At 43.2% G+C, this 22,144-nt stretch overlaps 2 non-coding genes across 2 annotated transcripts; one reads left to right on the top strand and one right to left on the bottom strand.

Annotated features, from left to right (window-relative positions):
- The first annotated feature begins 10,722 nt into the window (after window positions 1-10,722).
- LOC114620211 lies at window positions 10,723-10,843 on the top strand. The gene has a single exon (XR_003711291.1). It is a non-coding gene; the product is annotated as a small nucleolar RNA SNORA40 (small nucleolar RNA).
- An 8,902-nt stretch (window positions 10,844-19,745) lies between these two features.
- LOC114620210 lies at window positions 19,746-19,877 on the bottom strand. Its single transcript, XR_003711290.1, has one exon. It is a non-coding gene; the product is annotated as a small nucleolar RNA SNORA17 (small nucleolar RNA).
- Window positions 19,878-22,144: the final 2,267 nt, after the last annotated feature.

The following is a 22,144-nucleotide window of genomic DNA, read 5'->3' as shown; positions in this document are numbered from 1 at the left end:
CCCAATTCATCACTCTAGCCTCTCTGACTAAACAGTCTTTTAAGTGCTCAGATTTTGGGCAAGTAAGTCTACAGCTAAGGCAGTCTTGATGGCCACACGTTTTTTACTTTTGTTTTTATTGTTGTTGTGTGATTGGTTGGTTTTTGTTTTGGGAGACGTGGTTTCTCTCTGTATCTTTCCTTGGCTGTTCTGGAACTCACTCTGTAGACCAGGCTGGCCTCAAAATCACAGAGATCCTCTTGTCTCTGCCTTCCGAGTGCTGGGACTAATGCTGCCCAGTTAGTTTTCAGTTCTTTTTGTTTGTTTGTTTGTTTGTTTGTTTTTTCGAGACAGGGTTTCTCTGTACAGCACTGGCTGTCCTGGAACTCACTCTGTAGACCAGGCCGGCCTCGAACTCAGAAATCCGCCTACCTCTGTCTCCCAAGTGCTGGGATTAAAGGCGTGGGCCACCACTGCCCGGCTAGTTTCCAGTTCTTAAAATGGAGGTGAATATCCTTTAGGTTTCAACTTAAATCTTTGACCTGGACTAAAGACACACCCATCCCCAGATGTGCCTTTGGACTTTCAAACTGAGCCAAAAGGGAGTTCCCTAAATCGTTATTTTGTTTGGTTGGTTTTGGTTTTGGCTTTTCCAGAGAGGTTTTTTTTCTGTTTAGTCCTGGCTGGCCTGGAACTCGGAGATCCACCTGCCTCTCCCCACTGAGCGCTGAGACTAAAGGCGCGAGTCACCACTGCCCGGCACCCAAAAGCATTGTTAAAGTCTGTTGAACTTGAGCACAAGAGAAGGTTCCCCCAACCACTCAAACAAACGCTCCCAATTTTTTTTTTTGTTACAAAATACCTAAATTGTGTTTCAATTATCGATATTCTGGTTAAGGGGTTGGGGATGAAGGAGAACAGAAGGAGTGCTCCCTAGCATGAGGAGGTCTTGCCAAACACAAGGGTGGGAGCTTCCAGTCCGCTTGCTTAATTCTGAATGCTTATGTTTCCTGTGCCTGCCTTCAGAGTGTTTAAACAGGTGACCATGTGCAGATGGAGGTTAGAGGTCAATCCTTATCTTCTTAAAGGATGTATGTATGTATGTATGTATGTATGTATGCATGCATGCATGCAAGTATGTATGTATTTGCTGGGGAGGGTTAGAGAGATGGTGGCTTAATGGTTAACTTTTCCAGAGGACCCGGTTTGATTCCCAGCACCCACATAAAAGGTCACAACCATTGTTAACTCCGGTCCCAGAGGATCTACTGAGCTCTTCTGTTCTCCACAGGCACTGCACCATGTGGTGCATAGACACACATGCCAGCGAATGCAACACTGGCACACAGAAAATAAATAAACACTAAGAACAGTAACAACAACAAAAAATTTCCCTAGAACTGGACATGGTGGTTCTGCTCTCAGGCTGAGGTAGAAGGATGGGCTACATGTAAGTGCTGGGAACTGAACCCAGGTCCTCTGAAAAGGACAGCCAGTGCTCTTAAACACTGAGCCATTTATGCAGTCCTGTCTGTCTTATTATATTTTAATTTATTTATTTACATGCTAATTTGGGTGAGTGCCCGCACTGTGTGATGATCCGATGACGCCTGGCTGGAGTTGGTTTTTTCCCTCTACCCTGTAAGTCCCGGGGACTGAACTCAGTCATCAGACTTGGTAGCAGACACCTGCATTTACTAAGCCATCTCAGAAGTCCCTCTGCCTTGTATTTGGGGACTGAGCCTGGAACTCACGAATCCCATTAAACTGGCTGGCTGGAGTGCTCCAAAGAGTCACCTTTTACTGTCTTCCCAGCCCAGGGGTGACAGGTACTTCCTGCCTTGCTTTTTATGTGTGTGCTGGGGAGTCAGATTCAGGCTCCTCAGACTTGCCCAGCAATTACCTCACCAACTGAGCCACCTCTCCAGTCCAGTCTGTTTTTCTTTTTTTAAGCTATAAATACCAGTGCTGTTTTGAAGAACCTGAGCCTATTATTGTAACCAAATCTGTGTTTTCTCAAATTGGAATCCCAATTAGTAGCATACAAACATTACCCGTGCTTGACTAAATTGATCTGGTTCTGGGTCTTGCCTTTGCCTCCTCCTGGAAGCCTTCATATCCTTGTCCTTAATGAGTAAACTCTCCTCTCCTGTCCTTGTCCCTAATCAGAAAGCGGTCCTAAACTCAGCTCCTCTCATTATTGAGTGAATGTTACGGCTAAAGAAGATCCACTTTAAGCTAAGCATCCTCCATCTTGGATGCCTTTTGCTTCTGATTCCAGTCCCTAGAAGATAAGTCCCCAGTAATCCTGACTCAGTGACCCGCACCCAATAATGTACAGTCCTGTCTATATACTTGTTATAATATGACTAACTTGCTGGTTTTGCTTCTGTAACTTGCTTATGCAGATAGCCAAAGATTGTTTTGAGTTGCCTTAACCACTTAACTTAGCAGAACAGAACAGTTTTTATTTGCTTTCGTAGTTATTGAAGGTCTTCATGTGGTTTTCCCCTTTAAAAGTCCTTGCTCGGGCTGGTGAGATGGCTCAGTGGTTAAGAACATTGACTGCTCTTCTAGAGGTCATGAGTTCAAATCCCAGCAACCACATGGTGGCTCACAACCATCTACAATGAGATCTGATGCCCTCATATGGGTGTCTGAAGACAGCTACAGTGTACTTACATATAATAAATAAATAAATCTTAAAAAAAAAAAGTCCTTGCCCATACCCTTCCTGCGTGGCAATCTCAAATTTAGCTCAGAGACTGTTCATCCTGCCAGCAACTGATCACTAAATATTTTAATTATAATTCAATTTAGTCTATGGTCTTTTCCCATGGTCACAAACTCCATAATAATTGGAGGCTCCAGCAAGATTACTGAGAGACCTCAGACTCAGGGCCAGGATTCTGGGATAGGCCCCAGAGAAAGCAAGTCTAAAGTGGATTTGACAGGCCCTGGGGATCCCAGATGACAACTACCCCAAATTTTCATATTGAAAGTAATAATTGCTGGCCAAAATATTTCTGAAGCTTGGACCCATTGGTGAGTTGTACTATTTTTGGTGTCTAGACATTTGAAGAGACAAAAGATGGGATCTGATGAGACTCTAGACCCAGTCTCCAGTCCTTCCGGTTTTGGTGGGTAAGTGAAGGTGGCCACCATATGTCTGAATTCATCTGAAGTTTTGCTGTTGTTATTGTTTTATTTTGTTTCTGATTGTTCTGTCACGCTGTGTTTCTGTTGTTCTCTGTTATCTATTGGATTTGTTTTCAAGTTTTGTTGAAGAGATGGGAATCAAACTGAGCCCAGCCAAATGGCCCCTGAGCCCATCCTACGTCTTCAGGATTTTAGTGTGGTAAACTGCTCCTAACTGCCTCTAGGCTAGCTCCTCTCTGAAGCTTGCACTGTCGCTGTCCCTCTCATTGGTTTGCAGGAGTCTGCCGTTTAAGTCCCACAGATACTTCACACATTTCTCCACACCTTCCTGTTTACAATCCTTTTCCCTCTTTCTGCTTCTAAAGGATAACCTTTTCCAGGTTGTTCTATCTCCCAGCTGTTCCCAGAGCTCTGACCACTGAACTCTGGCTGTGTCCTTCCCCACACACACACAGTTAGGGTGGGGCAATAGGGGCACTCCTGACATGCAACCCTCCTGGACACCAGGAGCCCCTTCTTATCTCCAAGCTTTCTTTGTATTCACCTTTCTTTGGTCTTTCCCTGGAATCACTGGGTTATGTTTTTGCAGATGTTAGGTATTTTTTTCCAGTATGGTTATTCATTAAGATATTGTTTCATTGTTGTACTTTATTAAAAAGCTGGTTCTGGAGTTGAAGTATGGCTCCCTCTTCTAACCCAAGCACGATTATTTGAAAATTTCCTACAAAATCTTTGCTTCTGGGTCATAAGGCCAACTACTCGAGGACAAAGAGAGAAAACAAAACAAACCATATTCTTTTAAAAAGCTAAAATATAAACTCTCTGTACCTCAAGATTGTAAGCTTGTTGGATACGGTTAAACATCTGTAAAACAAAAATCCATAAAGAAAACAAGATAACCCGATGCCGACCTTTCCTGCGTTCCTGTAGATGTGTGTGTGGTTTTTATTCTTTTTGGTTATAGATACTTATATTATCCTACAACTTAATGGCTTTCTAAGATAACGGATACTTCAGCTTTTCAGGTCTTCTGCCTCCATCTGCAGATGCCACAAAAAGTTCTCAATGACAACTCTAGATGTGTTTGCTTAGTGTAATCAGAGCTGGGCTTGTTAAAAGTTAATATTCCTGCAAAAGAAAGAGATAAGCAAGGTCAGTGGACCTTCACCTAAGCTTCCAGTCACTCCTACCAGCTGGTTGTATGCAGTTAGGCCCTAATAGCATGATGGTCTAACCCATGCCCTCAGCATAGCTGTAGCCATTTTGTTCCATGCCTGCCAACTGTTTCTTAGAGTTGCTGTAACATGCCTACCAGTCATTGACACAGAGAAATGACTTGGTTCAGAGCAAGGACATGCTGATCACACTCACTGGTTTGTTCTGTATGTTCTGAATGTTCTTTAAGAGGCGTGCTAACCTTAAGAGATTCCACAAAGCTTTACCTATGACCCATCAAATCAAAGGTCAGTATAAACTGTTAAATCTAAAATATTTTGAGTCAGAGCTGACCACTGGGCAGCACTTCCTGCACCTGCAATATGAACTCCTTGTGTTTTTTTTTTCTTTATAAGCGGACAGAAAAAGATATCTGTTGTTATAGTGCAGATAATTCTGAGCTAGGTCCCTGGTCTGACCAGTATCAGGGTATGTGTTCAATAAACTATTATTCTTGCTTTTTTTTTTTTTTTGAGACAGGGTTTTTCTATGTAGCCCTGACTGTCCTGGAACTCACTCTGTAGACCAGGCTGGCCTTGAACTCAGAAATCTACCTGCCTCTGCCTCCCAAGTACTGGGATTCAAGGCGTGCACCACCACTGCCCGGCGAAGTTTCTTACAACAAATGGTAAACTTATTTGTTACTGTTGCTGTCTCATGTTATTTCAATTAAGAAAAACTGTTTATATAACAATTAGGATGGATAAATGTAATTACATATGCCTATCTCTTTGATATCTTTCTTGGTTCTTGTTTATAAAACTTGTTCCCTCAGCCGGGCGGTGGTGGCGCACGCCTTTAATCCCAGCACTCGGGAGGCAGAGGCAGGCGGATGTCTGAGTTCGAGGCCAGCCTGGTCTACAGAGTGAGTTCCAGGACAGCCAGGGCTAGCTACACAGAGAAACCCTGTCTCGAAAAAAAACCAAAAAAAAAAAAAAAAAAAACTTGTTCCCTCATTCAAGGTCATGGATATTCAAAGCTCTTGCTAAAATGTAAACTTTTTTTTTTCTCTCAGGATCTGTAAAACCATTTCAGGAGGGGGCGGCAGCAGAAACCCATAAAATTCCAAGTTTAAAAAAAAATAGCTTAGGACATGTAGCAAAAAGGTTAATAATTTAAAATCTGTGCATAGGTCATCTTAATTTACTATTTCATGCTTATACGTAACTTAAAATCAACTCTGGTTGTCTCCTTTTTAGACTTAGAAGATAACAGGATATTTCAGATAGGGGTAGATTTTTAGATGATGTTTTTTTTTTGTTTTGACATTTTTAAGTAAAAACAACATATGCAAGCCAAGTGTTGATGGCATATGCCTTTAATCCCAGCACTTGGGAGGCAGAGGCAGGCAGAAGTGAGTTTGAGGCCAGCCTGGTCTACAGAGTGAGTTCCAGGACAGCCAGGACTACACAGAGAAACTCTGTCTCGAAAAAAACAAACAAAATAATAATAATAATAATAATAATAATAATGTTTATAAACCCCTAGTCTACTTGGATTAACAGTAACTGATTTAAAGATGTGTATTTAGCCTCCTTGTCTTTGTTAACTTCATTAAGGTTGAGCTATTTGAATAAACTGAGTCATACAAGAAACTATAATATTCTGTAATGGTTTACTATAAAAGAATAAAATAAGCAGCTTTCCTATGGACTATATTCTCATCTCTCTATGGCTACATTTATGATTTACAGTTTTATTTTATACTAAGAGATCTTCAATTCAAAAGATTTAAATGTTAAGGCTAACAATTAATGCTGGGGACAGCATACAATGACAGGAACTGCCTACAGTAGGCCGGGATGGAGACAGCTCAGAAGCCAGTGGCAGCTCTTTGTAAAGAGGATGGTGTCTGGGACCCTGAGAAGCAGAAGATACATTACATCCCTCCAGGGGATCCACATCTGAAATAAGGGACTGCCTGCAGTAGGCCCGGTTGGAAACATCTCAGAAGCCCACAGCAGCTCTTTGTAAAAGACAGTTGTTCCCATTTCTCCTTACCTTAGCCCTGGACAACAGCTGTATAGATTTCATTTGTGCGTGACTGCTTTTCAGTTGGCCTTGGTGTGCATAATTATTCTACTATATCTGACTTTCCTACTCCCTTCTCCTTCTGCTCTGATGAATTCTGTGAAATGAGACGTTCCTTGATGTAATGATTCTTAAACAATTAAAAATTGAGGCCTAGGGCACAGCACAGCAGAGTCCTAATGGCCCAGGTACATGCTGTGTGTTCTCATCTTGGAAACAATGCAATAATTGCACAATGGTAGTTCCAGATTAATGCTTGACTTGCAAAGAAAGTTTGAAGAGATTATTAGAAAAATGAAATAGAGCCAACACTAAGACCCTAAGAAAGGAAAAAAAATCTATTGAAGTTATGAAAGAAGTTTTGCACAACATTTAAGAGCAGTTCCTGGATAAGCAAGTATAGAATGCATAAAATTATATATTAGTAAAACTAAGTCAAAAACACTGGGACTCTTAGGCGAGTCATTGTGTACAATGCACAGAAGTAGAAAGCTAGTGGAACTACTGAGTTAAGGGTTAATTTGCTTCTTTCTGGCCACTGCCTAACACCTTTGCCCATGTCATGTATCATTAGAGATTCACAGGAAAATGCAAGTACCTGACCTCGGAGCTCTGAGCTCTGAAGTATAATAAGTTAAAAGTTAAAGTTTAAACAATGATATTCAGCTCTTGTATATATAGGGAAAGCCCCTCCAAATCCATCCTTTGTTTCAGCTGGATTATGTCTTATGTCTTAAGGCAAGCTCAGCAGGCAGTCTGTTCTTCTAAGTTCCTGTAGGAAGCTGTACCTGAAGCCAAGGTGGATGACTCCACCTAGGTCCTATCACAATGGATCTATTGTGGAAACAAGGTCTTTCTGGCCTGCTCAAGGCTGAGGGAGGGCACAATTCCTCCTTATTAGTTTTTTAAAGATGAGCAGTACCAATAACTAGACAGGGGCACAAGATTTACTTGTTTTCCATCAGCCCATCTAGGGTAGAGTGGCCAGGCAACCATGCCTGTCTTAGGTCAGTATCTATATTGCTCCTTATTACCTGTCATGGAGACCATACATAGCAGTATTGATGTATTGATTGATGTCTTAGATCTGTAGGTCTATAGGAGCTCAAGAACACTCTTACCCATCTCTGACTACTGATCTTCTATAGCACACTCTTTCCCATACAGACCAAAGCCACATATGAGTTCAGACCAAAGGACCTATGAGCATGCACTCAATGCATTTCTTCATAGCGATGGATAACTGCCATGGTGAATAGCTGAGCTTGCTGAAGGCGATCTTGTATGAAGGCAACCAATCTGTTTAAGATACAAGGTCCAAAACTTAAAAGCAACAAGATTATAATTGATGTTCCAAGCAGTGTAGAAATTAAAGTTGTAAGCAGGAATGTTCCAGGTATCTAATCCCACTGCTAATTGGTAGGGATCAAACACAAAGTCTAGCCACCATGTATATAATGAATGGCTTTGAGTATTGATAGAAAACACTTACTCTCAGTAAGAATGGAGACTCCACTCCAGGTTAACTCATCTGGCTGATAGGGATTCTGAGCCATCTTCATCATTGTATCATAATCATTAGGCTCAAGATCCATGTCTTTCAGGATCAATGGATCAATGGATCAATCTTTCAGGCAGCCATCGGGCTCCATTTTTCTTTTTGTGAAAAAACACAGACAGAATCTTGTCCCCAAATTAAAACAGGGTTGAGACCATTCTATATATCAGTTAGGGGTTCTCTCCGTTTAACCCTGGCAAATGAGCTGGAAGTGACTGGATGCCAGTGGTGACCTGCTCCAGACTAACCTTTAGCATCAGTTTGCAAAAAATTTAAAACAAATAAGACGAAAGCAAGGTGCGCTTTCGATGACCTTGGAGGGTATAACTCCTCTTTTGTTTTTAAAAGCCAGTATTTCAGAGTTTCTTGCAAAACCAGAGCAGAAGCACCAGTAGCTGCTCTTCCTACACTCAGAGTTATGAAGATATTATTTTACAGTTCCACAATACCTATTTTACAATATTTTGTCGTTGAGGATTATAAGGAATTCCAGTAATATGGGTAATATTAAATTGTCAACAAAACATCTCAAATACCTGACTGTAATAGCCAGTTCTATTATCTGTCTTTTTTTTTTAATTAGAATTACATATAATTCACAATGACAAATACAAGAAATACTTTGTGGGGACTTAAAAATACCTACAATCAATTTTGAAAACATTAAACATTATAATTTATGTGGTAGGAACATCATATATAATCTTTAAGGTGGTAAGAATATTTGCATCAGTCTATAAGGAAGATAAAATTTGGATAATCTATATAGATTCTCAACATCTCTAATATTATAATTTTAGTTTTACATCTAAGAGTGAAATATTAAAGTACTTGCCTAAAACTTAAATGCTTTGGCCAAATGTTGTTTCTTTCCTAAGGAGACCCAAGTGTTACCAGAATTCTTATCAACCAAAGTAAAACTTCTACCAATGATATTTTTTATTTACATCAACAATACAACACACAACAGTGTTTTATCCTCCTTGCCATTTGTTTTACTTCATATGTTTGAAGGTCTTTCAAAATAAATTTCCAAGCCCTGAGGTGAATACTAGCGATAAGTAGGCCTATGGCAGAGCTGTCACCCAGGCCATCAGATATAAGGAGGGTACCAGACACTGGGCCTCCAGAGTGCTGCTGGTCAAGACAAGAACTGGAATATATCTTGCTTGCTGTGGAACTTACAATGATTCCTGATACTAAGTCAGTTTCCAAAAGTACTGAATGGCTTTGTTATGTGAAGATTGTTTAAAGCAAATGTCTCCCTGTATCGATAGTTTGTTTACCCAGAGGCAAAGTCTCATTGGATTGTTCAAGACTTTCATTCTCCCCAGATGCCACCAGCCGATGGCTTTCCTTTTCCGAATTCCCTACAATACTTGCTGGCTATCTCCTTCTCTTCTATGTTGCTGAATGGCGCTGTTTTGTATAGCAGTATTTTGTTGTTGTTGTTGTTGTTGTTGTTTGAGACAGGGTTTCTCTGTGTAGCCCTGGCTGTCCTGGAACTCACTCTGTAGACCAGGCTGACCTCAAACTCAGAAATCCACCTGCCTCTGCCTCCCAAGTGCTGGGATTAAAGGCGTGTGCTACCACTGCCCGGCTTGGCAATATTTTTCTTACTGGTTTCCTTTACTGCTCAACCAGATTAAGACTCTTAACTTTTTCCCTATTTATGCATGCTAGCTATTACTAGATGATTGACACCTAAAGATTCCCTCCTCTATGAAATCTTCAGTGCCCAGATCTCAGGAGCTATTTTCTTTTGCTCTCTGTAATATAAATAACTTACATTTACATAGCTAATTCCATTTTAAGGGTTTTCTTCCTAACTGTAACCACAATGTCTTTTTGGATGAAGTTTGTGCATTTCCCTTTTTTATAAAGGTGTCTTGACAAAACTAATGTGCAATCAACATCTTTTAAGTGACTCTAGATTGTCAGGAAAACTGTTCATAATCTTAGGTCAAAATAATTACCTGGCCAATTTACTGAAATGATGAAGATTATTTTGTTAAAGTAAAAAAGTTAGGCTTGGTTCAACTGTTCTCAGTACTTTGAAACCACCTTAGATACTACCTGAACAGGACAGCTCGCTCTCACCTCGCCAATATCCCTGCTATTTTCTGGCATCTATCATCTTCAATGTGTACTCAGGCTTTCCTCAGAAATGCTCACCAAATTTCCTTGTACCCTCTACAAACAAACAAAACTTATTCCTTCCCCTTTTCTGAAAAATGGTCCGTTGACCTTATTAAAACCAAAACTAGTGTTTATAGCTTTGGGGGAAAATACACAAAAAGAAAAAACCCAAATCAATTCGGCCCTTCTCATCTTCATCAGAATCCTGCCAGGAAGGCAGTTCCTTCTCTTAGGCTTTGCCTGATGCTACAAACTGAAAACTGTTGAGTGGCTTTCGGGGTTCAGGTGCCACCTTGTGGCATCATCTTTTTTCAGTTGTCTGGATGGTTTATTTGGCCCTCCTGCATCCCCTCCCCATGCCAATGATCCTTGAACAGTAAGGTAAAATAGACTGGCAGGAATCGTCTTTACACCCCAGTCTTTTGAACAGATTGACTTGAGGAGAGCTACCTTACTACAGTTTCCCACACCACTGTAGCTACTGTGCAACACCAGTTGTTCTACAGTTTTTGACTAATTGCTTCAGTCATTATGTTCCTAATGCCACTGACTGAGCATTCTCTTTTAAAGATAACTTTCCCATCCCCATTTTACATGCTCTGCCAATAGTTCCTGAAGTGTTTCAGTTATAATCATCCCTTAGCACTGTGTATGTTTTTAACTTGTGGACAAAGACTTACAGACAAGTAGAAAAAGTAAGTTCTCTTTACAATCCAGAACTCATTCTTCAGTATGAGTCTTGATTATATATAAAGGAATATGATACCCTAGTCCCAAAAAATTGTCCATTAGAAACCCAGGAACCAGTAGTTTTCTCACCTTTTTTGTTGTTGTTTGTTTGTTGTTTTGTTTTTTTGTTTTTTGTTTTGTTTTTTTTTTTGAGACAGGGTTTCTCTATATAGCCCGGGCTGTTCTGGAACTCACTCTGTAGACCAGGCTGGCCTCAATTTTACCTTTCTCTCTCTCTCTCTCTCTCTCTCTCTCTCTCTCTCTCTCTCTCTCTCTCTCTCTCTCTGTGTGTGTGTGTGTGTTACTGTATATATGTATTTTCTTTTTTAAGTAAAAAAAGAAAGAAAGAAGAAAAATTTCATTCACCTATGTCCAATACAGGCATCTAAGTATATAGTTACAAATTAAAGGCCACAAATACTTCCCAAGAAAAAGCATTTAAAAAAAAAAAGAAATCAGCTCCTCCTTTCACATAGCACAGCTAGCCTTCAAAGCACACCAGCTAAGAAAAAGGTGTCATCCATAAAGACAGGAAGGCTGAGCTTTTCCTCTTTGGATAATACAACTTCTCGTTTATTCTAAGCAAGGCTTTCCCCCCTCCCTTCACCCAGCTTTTCTTCAAATAATCTCTTTACTCTTCCATTAGAATTTGAAGTCTTGGGGATTTTGAATAGCAGGTTTTGGGTGATAAGCAGTTACTTTAAATCTCTATGATCTGTCTTACTCTGATATGGAACACCAAGCATAGAAAAATAATGTAGGCAATGACCAATTACACTTTTAGTTGCTTCTCCTGTTAAAGCAGTTGCAACTAGGAAGTCTGAAAAGGTGTCAAGTCACATGTACATATTTTAATTTTTCAAAATTAGAAATGAGTAACATCCATTTGCCATAAGGATTAGGTATAAATCTTCAAGGATTAACACCATTATGAAGAAATTGAGGACACTGAGAACAAGGTTTTGCAATTTGCCTTGCACATTCTCTACAAATATCAAATTATTATCTCAAGCTATTACTATCTTTGATCATAAAAGAATGAGATTGTATTGCCAATTGTTCCTGTGTAAGGCCTATAATCTGCCTGGTATACAAATCTGCTGTGGCATTGCCCTGGGGTCCAGTATGAGCTTTAAATGTCTTACAAAATAAGGAACAGTATGTTCTCTTAAATTATGTTGTATTTGCATAAATAATTGCAAAATTTGAGAATTAGCAGTATCTAAAAAAGGAACAATTTCAAGCAATATAAACCATGAGCTATGTATTGGCTATCAGTATACAAGTTAAAAGCTTGATTTTTCAACGTTTCAAAAACAGTGGTTACAGCATGCAGTTCAATTATTTGTGCTGAAGTAGGGAGAAACTCAAAAAAATGAACATGTGATCCAATTACACATACCGCCTTTCCATTAGATGAGCTGTCTATAAATACAGTAAACACATTTTCTATGGGTTACATGCATAAGTTTACAGGAAATACAAAAGCATGCATAGAGGAAAACTGTAACAACTTGTCTTTTGGATAATGATTATCAAATTTGCCTAAAAATTTTGCCATGCAATAGGCCAAATATCGGTACTCTTCAATAACCAGTTTAGTTGCTGTTTGAAATAAGGAGTAAACATTTCATCCAAAATACTTTCAGGATTCTATCCTACAATTCTGTACTTAACCCAGCAACAATTTCATAATAGGATGTTTAAACTTTACTTGCAGATGAAGAATCCACATGAATGGTTCCTTTTGCCAAAGAACTGTTGTGGGACAGCCAACAGTTGATTGGTCTATATAATATTGTCTAATGGCTTCCTCTACTTTCTGCAAAGCTATTTGTCGCTCATCAGTTAATTGTCCAGGGGAATTAGGATTTGCTTTCCCCTTAAGACTATCAAACAGAGGTTTAAGTTCTCTTGTGGCAAGCTTAAGGTGAGGTCTTAGCTGTAGCAGGATCATTTCCTCTATTATATTTGCAACAAAGCTCAGTAATTGGGGAGGAGCTAATGTGGAAGGAGCAAAGAGTTGGAAGGAGAAGGAAGAGGAGGAGACTAGCGATAGGGGGAGGCAAGAAGGTTATGAATGTCACCCTCGTGTCTCTAGCAGTCTCAGGTAGTTATTCATATCAAAAGGTTATGTAATTGCGGTAACAATTCTAATTGTATGGGGCTTCTTGTTGATTGAGCATTTCTAAATATATAAATCCTTTAGGTAATCATTAAGCTTTAAGAGTCTCATTTCTACCGGGTACTGTGAGGATGGCAGATATTGTCTGGGGTTCAGCCAAGCTTTGTGGATGCAGTGTGGGGGATTGGCAAAGCCATCCCCTACGTTGGCATCTCGTGGGTGCCAGGGCTTGCACATCTAGCTAGCTGGAGCCCCAGTCAGAGCCGAGGAGCAGCAGGAAAAGCACCTTGTCACTTGATGAACCCAATAAACACTGTCACAGATTTTTTTCTAGGAAAAACAACTATCAGCTTTCTTATCATAGAACCAAACAGCTGCTGGCCCCTTTAAGAGCAGCTTATGCAGACAATCAGTTCCTGGAAAGGTTTCTCCAGCTCAGCTTGACTCCTAGTTACAGGTGCAGGGTAAATTATCAGTTTCTGCTGTGCACATAAAGACTGCCTTTTAAACAAGTTAAACTAAATCAAGGGGTGGATAGCTAGCTGACAAGGTTTTAACCATTTTTCTTTTGAACATGAAACACAGAACAACAATCATTCAAATAATGAAACAAAAACAGACAATTGACACATGTGGACAGATTGGTGAGCCAAAGACAGACAATAGATAGAACTAAGGATTTCTCCAGTATGAGCCAGAGAGAAAGCAAGACGTCTCCCAATTTCCTCCTGTTCCTAGAATAGCTCTAAAATAGCTTCTCTTTTGCTAATGCATCCTGGACAGAGGACAACTGCTTTTCTGAAACCCTTTCTTTCTCTCATATTCAAGGTCTAACTCTTCATCTTCCTCTTTAGGAAATGCAGAGGCAGCTACCGATAGTTACTCTTCAGTACCTTGCTTTCTTTCTGATTGGTCCTGTGTGAAGAGGGGTGGTGGACAGGGGGTGAACAGGAGAGTTTCAGATCATTGAGATAACACAGTATGAGTATTATAATCATAACTTGTTGGATTATTAGTAGCATTCTTCAATGTCAGCTATGGATAAACACTTCTGGGAAATGGAATCTGAGAACCTGAACTTAATTTCACCTTATGAGCAAAATGGAGACTGAATACAAAATGGCTACAGTTATGTGAAAAGGAACAGGTGTCAACACACACACACACACACACACACACACACACACACAGAGTCTGTGGTTTCCTGACCTGGTTGGTTCAGGTCACACATATTGGAAGGCAGAGATCATGACAGAGAAAAGCAGCTCACCTCACAGCAACCAGGAAGCAGAGAAAAAAGAAAGAGGACAGAAGAGGACAGGTCTGGGAATAAGATATAATCATTAAAGACATTCCAGGAGTGGCCTAAGTCTTCCTAGACCCTGTCTCATTACATTATGGTTCATTCTGTTAGAATTCATGAAAAAGCTAATTCACTAGACGTGGTGTGTCACCCCCAGAGACACATTCCCTCCAACAAGGCCATATCGAATCCTTCTAATCCTTTCAAATAAAGTCACTTCCTTGTGTCTAAGTTTTCAAATATATGAATCTATGGGGTCATTCTTATTCAAATCACCTCATCAGTTAGTGAGGTAATCTCCTACAAACTTGCCCACAGGCCAATCTGATTTTAGGCAATTCCTAAATCTTGGCTTTCCTCTTAGATGACTCTACGAGACAATTAAAGATAACTAAGACAACAAGTGTAGCATCAGATATCCCCTCATCCTAAAGATAAGGTCACATTATCCTGTCATCCTATCAGATGTCCTAGATATCACCAAGTGTGGGGCAGTGGGCTATGAGAAAGCCAGAAAGCTTGGTAGAAATCTTCGAAGCCCCGGAGACCTCGGCCTGAAAAGGGTCACAGGACGGAAGGTTGCTTCAGATTTCCCACGCAGTATGGCCCTCTTAGCTTCTGCTTCCCACAAAGAGACCCGTGACCCTTGTCACGTAGGATAACACCTCCATGCAAATAAGGCATCCCCAAACCCTCAAGCCAAACCAATAGGGGCTACCTGTTCTTTCCCCGAAACTGTGTATATATATAACTCCAGAGCTCAAATTAAAGGACTACTGCTGTGTGGTACAAGGTCTCCTGTTGTCGGAGTGCTTCGCCTGGCCAGTCGCGCATTTCAAAGGACAACTCTCTCCTCTCTCCTCAGCGGGAAGAGCGAGAGCTGAACTGAAGGGGCTGAAACACCTTTCTTCCCTAGGCTCTCACGAGCTACCCCCGGAAGGAGAGAGCTAAAAGAGCTGAAACACTTTTCTTCTGTGGGCTCTCACGAGCTACCCCCGGAAGGAGAGAACTAAAAGAGCTGATAACGCTTTCTCGCTTTTGGGGACTGGGACGGAGGTCCCGCTCCACGCGACTGAAAGGTGTGTTTGAGCTGTGCCCTGGTTCACAGTTGCACTCTCCTTCATTGCCCCCCCCCCCCGCTTCTGGGGTTTTTGGGTGACCAGAGGCCGTCGTGGAGCACGAGCCCCACCCCGCCGCCTGCCTAAGACCCTGGGCCAGCTTGGCTGGCTCCTTCCATGCCCCGGACCCTGGAGTCTGCTCGCCCACCCTCGCTGGCCCGGCCTGGAGCTGACGCCATCCGCCGCCAATCCCGTCTGTGGCGGGTCCGTCAGCCCGAGATCCCTAGGTGCGAGCACTGCCCGACAACCAAGAACTCACTAAGACAGCTGTCCACATGGGCATTGTTAGTTTTGGCTGTCCCCTTAGAGAAACTCATAACCTCAGGCCCAAGTGTCTCCTGACAGGTACAGTTTGAGTATGAGAGTGTCTTCTACATGTTCATTCTTTGAAAACTTGTTGGGGGTGGCCATAGTCCCTTCTGGAGGTGGGATTTACCTGGAGAAAGTGGATTACTAGGGCCCAGTCTATAAAGGTTATATTTATTTTTACTTTATTACATCTATTTATTTTGAATCTGTGAACCAAAACAAATCCTTCCTCCTGCAAATTGCTTCTGTCAGTATTTTGCCACAGCAGCATCAAAGCAATGTGGTCTGACTCCCCCACCCCCACCCTAGAATAACTGTAGCTATTTTGTTCCATGCCTGCTGGCCATTTCATATTGTTCATATTGTTGCTATAACATGCCAGCCAGTCATTGACACAGAGAAATGACTTGTCTCAGTGCTGAATCTGTTGCCTGTCTGTGGATCCTGTTCCCTTAACCAGCCTGCCTTGTCTGTCCTCAGTGAGAGAGGATCTGCCTAGTCTTACAGAGATTTGATGTGCCAGGATGGGGTGATACTTAGGGTGGGCCTCTCCTTCTCAGAGAGGGAATGGGGAGAAAGCTGTTCACCAAGATGGTGCCACCTAGGTGAGCTCTCGGGCTCAACTTAAGGCCGATTAGGGGAATTCGAGGGATGGGTAGGTGACCTTTATCTTGATTGGATATCTCAGTATGGATGTCTTTGGTTAGGGTTCTGGTGACATTCCATAATCATTACTGGGGGAAGGGGGTGGCTGGAAACTGTTGCTGGGGAAGCCTGGAAACTGTTGCTAACACACTGCTCTTGCCTTAGCCCAGGTGATGGTGTAGCTTCTGATGGCTGGGCTGCTTCTGATTGGCTGACCCTGGGCTGTGGCTTTTCCAGTAACTGACTTGCCCAGTTTTGGGAAACAGAAGCTTGGGCCTAGTCTCCTGAACTGCCATTTTGAAACCTGTCATAGAGTCAGCCTGGTTCAGTCCTCTCAAATAAATAAGTAAAATTACAAATGTTTCCTTATGTGTGTATGTGTGTGTGTGTGTGTGTGTGTGTGTGCCATGGTGTGAGTGTGGAGGTCAGAGGATACCTGTGGGAGTTGAATCTCTCCCTCCACTGAGTCCTGGAGATTGACGTCAAGTTATGAGGCTTTGCAGCACGCACCTTTACCTGCTGAGCCATCTCATTAGCCCTGCCCCCTTTTGGAGGTCTGGTCTCATATGTTTCCTACTGGCATTCAACTCAGTAGCTAATCCAGGATGACCTTGAACTCCTGCCAGGTCCCCCTGTCTCTACCTTCCAGTGCTGAGACGGTGATCATGTTTAAGTTACATTACTCCAACAATGTCATTTAGAACCAGATTCAAAGACCGATCAGAGTTTAAATATGAAGCAGAGTTTAAAGACTGAAAAATGAGCTGGTTCATGTATTCCTCTTATCTTAAAGAATTTTCTTTTGTAATGAAACTGTTTTTTTTTAAGGTGTTTTATTTTTCTGGGGTGCACTGTTCAGATTCAGACATAGACAGCAGAGCTGATAAGGCCAAACTCAAAGGTCACAGACATTCTGGTTGTAAACAGGGCTTATTGGCCATTTAAAGTCTTTTTTTTTTTTTTTGGAGCTACTTCTTGGAAAAATGGAGCAATGTCTCATGAGGAAATCTTGAGAGGAGTTCAATGTGTTCAAGTTCTTGACTTGCACAGTTCGAAGCAGAAACCAGAAGCCAGCCAACCAAGGGGTGTACCATAGTCAGGGCTTCTAGTGCTGTGATAAAACCATCACCAAAATCAACTTGGGGAGGAAAGGGAAGTTGGGGCAGGAACTCAAGGCAGGAACCTGGAGGCAGGAGCTGATGGAGGGGTGCTGCTTACTAGCTTGCTCTCCATGGCTTGCTCAACTTTTCCTTCCTCCCTCCCTCCCTCCCTCCCTCCCTCCCTTCCTCCTTTCTTTCTTTCTTTCTTTCTTTCTTTCTTTCTCTCTAGTTTTGTCTGTCCTGGAACTTGCTCTGTAGACCATGCTGGCCTAGAGCTCGCAGAGATCTGGCTGCCTCTGCCTCTTGAGTGCTGTGGTTAAAGGTGTGCACCACCACCTGGCTGTAGATGATCTATTACGTCACAGTTCTTGTTCCTCAGCCGGCAAGAGATGGATACCAGAGGAGGAGAATTAGGGATGACCAATCAGGCCCCTGCTCTCCTTAGTTCCCTCCTCCAACAAACCTGACAGTCCACTCCTCCTCCTCCTGTTCTTCTTCTTTAACTTTGTATTGATTCTTTGTGAATTTCACATTACAAACCACAATCCCATTCATCTCCTGCTCCCCTCGTACCTGCCCTTCACCCTTGCAACCTTCCCCCAACAGAGAAAAAAAAATCTCATTGTGGAAGCTGTAGTGTGGCGCACTGTTGCTTGCAAATGTTCATTGCAATGACTCTTAGATCTGATACGAGGCCTCTGGCTTCTGCTACTCTAACAATACTGGAACCTCACTGGGATTCCTCTTAGATATTCTGTTGTTGCCCTGTGTCATGGAGGTCCTATAGTATTGAATATGTAGGACCAGTGCCTTCATGCTCCCCAGCAATTCATCGATGGGTTAGATGTCGTGGTGGGCTAATTCAAAGCCCTGGATCTGGTGCTGAGAGGTATCTGAACTGGTCAGTCCACTGGCTCTTGCTCTTATGTCCTTGGGGCCAGTTCACCTGTAACCCCCTCAACCAGGGCCAGCTTGACCTTGCTGCTCAGTTGAGGTACAGGGCCGGGTCTTCCGAGTATTACAGCAGGTGAGGTACATGGCCAGTTCTCCAACTTTTATGACCCTGGGGCCAGCTACCGTAGATGGCAAGAGATGAGGGAGGGGAGGACGGCATCTCACCCTAGTCTGTGTCATAGCCCAGAAAACAAGAGGCAAGGCTGGCTCTCCTGTGCTTATGCCGTCACACCAGCTCACCTGCAATCGCCACATCCAGGGACAGCTCTATCCTGATTCCCAGGTGAGGTGCAGGGCCTGCTCTCCCAAGTACTCCAGCAGGTGAGGGTCAGGGTGAGCTTTCTTGCTCTCATGACTTCAGGTCCAGCTCTCCTGCCTGCCGTAGGTGATCAGAGGCAAGGAGAGGGGAGGGCATCTCTCCCTCACCCACACTGCCACAAGGCATGGTAGATGAGTTGTGGGGCCAGCTCTCCAACACTCATACCCTTGGGGCTGGCTCAACTATAACCCTCACATCCACGGTCAGCTTCCTGCCATACTGCTTAGGTGCCAAAACATGAGGGACAGGGCCAGCTCTCCTGCTTTGATGACTTCGGGACCAGCTCTTCTCTCTGCTATAGGTGACAGGATGTTTCCCCCTCACCCATGTCACCACATGGCAGACAAGTGGCAGGGCTAGCTCTCCCATGCTCATGCCTTTGGGGCCAGCTCTACTGTGCTGCCCAGGCAAGGTGCAGGGCCTGCTCTCCCAAGCTCTGCAGCTGGTGAGGGGCAGGACCAGCTCTCCTGCTCTCATGCCTCCAGGGCAAGCTCTCCCATGATTCCCAGGTGAGGGGTGGGGCCAGTTCTGCACAGCCGGGATTCCATCATGGTCTCAGATGCCATCACTAGATATTCATGTCAGGTTGTTCCTCACTACCCTCAGGTCTCCAGTTCTGCTTCTCTTCATTGTGTCCACATCCTTCTGTTTCTCTTTCTCTTCCATTTCCCCACCACTTATTTACACCTCTTGGTGGTGCTCAGGGTCTCTGAGTGTTTGGGGTTGTCTCAGGATTGTTATATCCCACTTGTGCGTTATGGTGCCAGGCAGGGGTCATATTGGGCATGATCTGTCCCCTGAGGCCTGGGCAATGCCAGACTGGTGGTCATCTCAGGGTAGCTCCCTGTTTGGGGCACCATGGTACCAGTCTGGTGGTTGTCTCAAGCTTGTTCCTCACCTAGCCTGCTCAAGTGGCCCCAGGCAAGGGTCATCAGTCTCCGGTTCACTCCCATCCAGGATCAGTGGGGTTCTTCTAGTCTCCAGTGTCTTCCTGTTCTGGGAGCCTGTCTAGACCTGCCTGGTGCTGGACTGCTGATCGTCTCGGGCTTGCTTGCTTCAAGGAATGTTAGGCTACTAACCATCCAGACGTTCATAGATCACAACACTGAGCGTAGACATAGCCTGTCTCCTCGATGCCACCTACTGACGCACATGTGACACAACAGCCACACCTGTAACGCCTCTAGGGGCAGGAGAAAATCTGTTCTTGAATCTTGTGAAGGAATATCTCAACTGTGGCTGACTGTCGAAGCGGCCAGCTATTACAGTAGAGTGAGCAGCTCTTGGCAGTGAAGTAGATGTTTTAAGGTAGAGAACGGCCATGTAACTACAGATAACAAATGATTCAAAGACTTTGTGGTTCAAGGTCTGGTAAAAATCGGCAGGGTGGGAAATCACTAGAGACTGGGCAGGAAGAGAAAAGTTGCCTAGGAAGGAATCATGGATGCGCGCAGGAGAGCTGACTCAGCAATTAAGAGGGCTTGATGCAGCCGGGCGGTGGTGGCGCACGTCTTTAATCCCAGCACTGGGGAGACAGAGACAAGCAGCTGTGAGTTCGAGGCCAGCCTGGTCTACAGACTGAGTTCCAGGACAGCCAGGGCTATACAGAGAAACTCCGTCTTGGGGGGTGGGGGGAGGAAAAGGGCTTGATGCTCTTTCAGAGGACCCCAGCTTGGTCCCCAGCACCTAGATCAAGAGGCTCATAACCGTGTATAACTCCAGTTCCAGGGGATCAGATGCCCTCTTCAGACTTCAGTTGAACATGCACACATGTGGCACGCAACACGCCTGCACGTGCACAGACACACACACACACATACACACACACACACACAGACTCTTATACATAAATAAATCTAATTTTTTTTTAAAAGGATTCATTATACTGGGGTTAGCATGCAAGAAAACCCTGGGTTCCATTGCTAGCATCCATAAGTCAGGCGTGGTGATCCAGACCTGTGATCTCTGTGCTCTGGAGAGGGAGACAAGAGGATTGAGGTCAGGAGTTCAAGGTCATCCTGACCTGAAAGGCCAGCCTCCGCTACAGGAGACTTTGCCTCAAAAAACAAAATGCAAGGAAGCAAACAAACAAAAAACAAAATCAAAGAAAAAAATTAAAAATAAATATAAATGAAAACAATTCAAGGTTGAAGACATAGCTTGACTGTTTGCCTAGCATGCACGACACCCTGGAGGGTATGTGTCTTTTTTGTTTTCCCCAAAAAGATCTCCATGAGTTCTAGGCCAGCCTAATCTCTACATAGTGAGTTCCAGGACAGCAGAACTATATAATGAGAATCTGTCTTGAAAAAACAGGGGCTGGAGAGATGGCTCAGCGGTTGAGAGCACTGACTGCTCTTCCAGAGGTCCTGAGTTCAAACCCCAACAACCACATGGTGGCTCACAACCATCAGTAATGAGATTGGATACCCTATTCTGGTGTGTCCGAAGACAGTGACAGTATACTCATAAATAAAATAAATAAATAAATCTTTAAAAAAAAGAAAAACCAAACCAACAACAACTAATAAATTAATAAAGTAAAAAAGTTGCCCACATCTCGGGAAGAAACCCTAATTAATATACTAGGCATGTCGCTTATCGTAGATGACCAAAGTCTTATTTATTCTAAAATAATTTTTAGACTTATTCTAGTTTGAGTGTTTTTCCTGCATGTATGTATATGCATCATATGTGTGCCTTGTGTAGGTAGAGGTTAAAACAGGATATTGGATCCTCTAAAACTGGAGTTACAGGTGGTTGGGAGCCACTGTGTGGGTGCTGGGAACCAAACTCAGGTCCTCTGTGACAGTAACAAGTGCTTGTAACTCCTGAACCCTCTCTCTAGCACCCTTTAGTACTTTTTTTTTTGGGGGGGGGTTCGAGACAGGGTTTCTCTGTATAGCCCTGGCTGTCCTGGAACTCACTCTGTAGACCAGGCTGGCCTCGAACTCAGAAATCCGCCTGTCTCTTCCTCCCAAGTGCTGGGATTAAAGGCGTGCGCCACCACCGCCCGGCTGCCCTTTAGTACTTTAAAAAAAGATTTGTCTCTATTGTTTTTACTAACTTGAGTGTGTGTGAATAGATGCCACATGTGTGCCTACGGTGACTAGTTGAGGGGGTTAGATCCCCTAGAATTGGAGTTGTGAGCTGCCATGTGGGTTCTGGGAACAGAACGTGGGTCCTCTGGAAGAGCAGCCAGTGTGGGATACTGAATTAATGTCTGGGGGTGCTCATGCTGTGACACGCATGAGAGGTCAGAGGACAACTTGTGAGAATTGGTAGTTGGTTGTCTCCTGGGGATTGCTGTCAGTCATCAGGCTTGGTGCTGACTCATTTGAAGGGTTCTGCTGGTAGAATGCCTGCCTAGCATGCACAAAGCCCTGTGTTCCTCCCACCCACCAGCAGCACATAAACCTACACACCTATGATCCGAGGATCAGGGAGGTGTAAATTGGAAG

This window comes from Grammomys surdaster, unplaced genomic scaffold (assembly GCF_004785775.1).
Source record: "Grammomys surdaster isolate TR1022 unplaced genomic scaffold, NIH_TR_1.0 166, whole genome shotgun sequence".
Taxonomy (NCBI): domain Eukaryota; kingdom Metazoa; phylum Chordata; class Mammalia; order Rodentia; family Muridae; genus Grammomys; species Grammomys surdaster.
The sequence above is the reverse complement of the archived record's forward strand: the minus strand, read 5'-3'. Positions and strand labels throughout refer to the sequence as shown.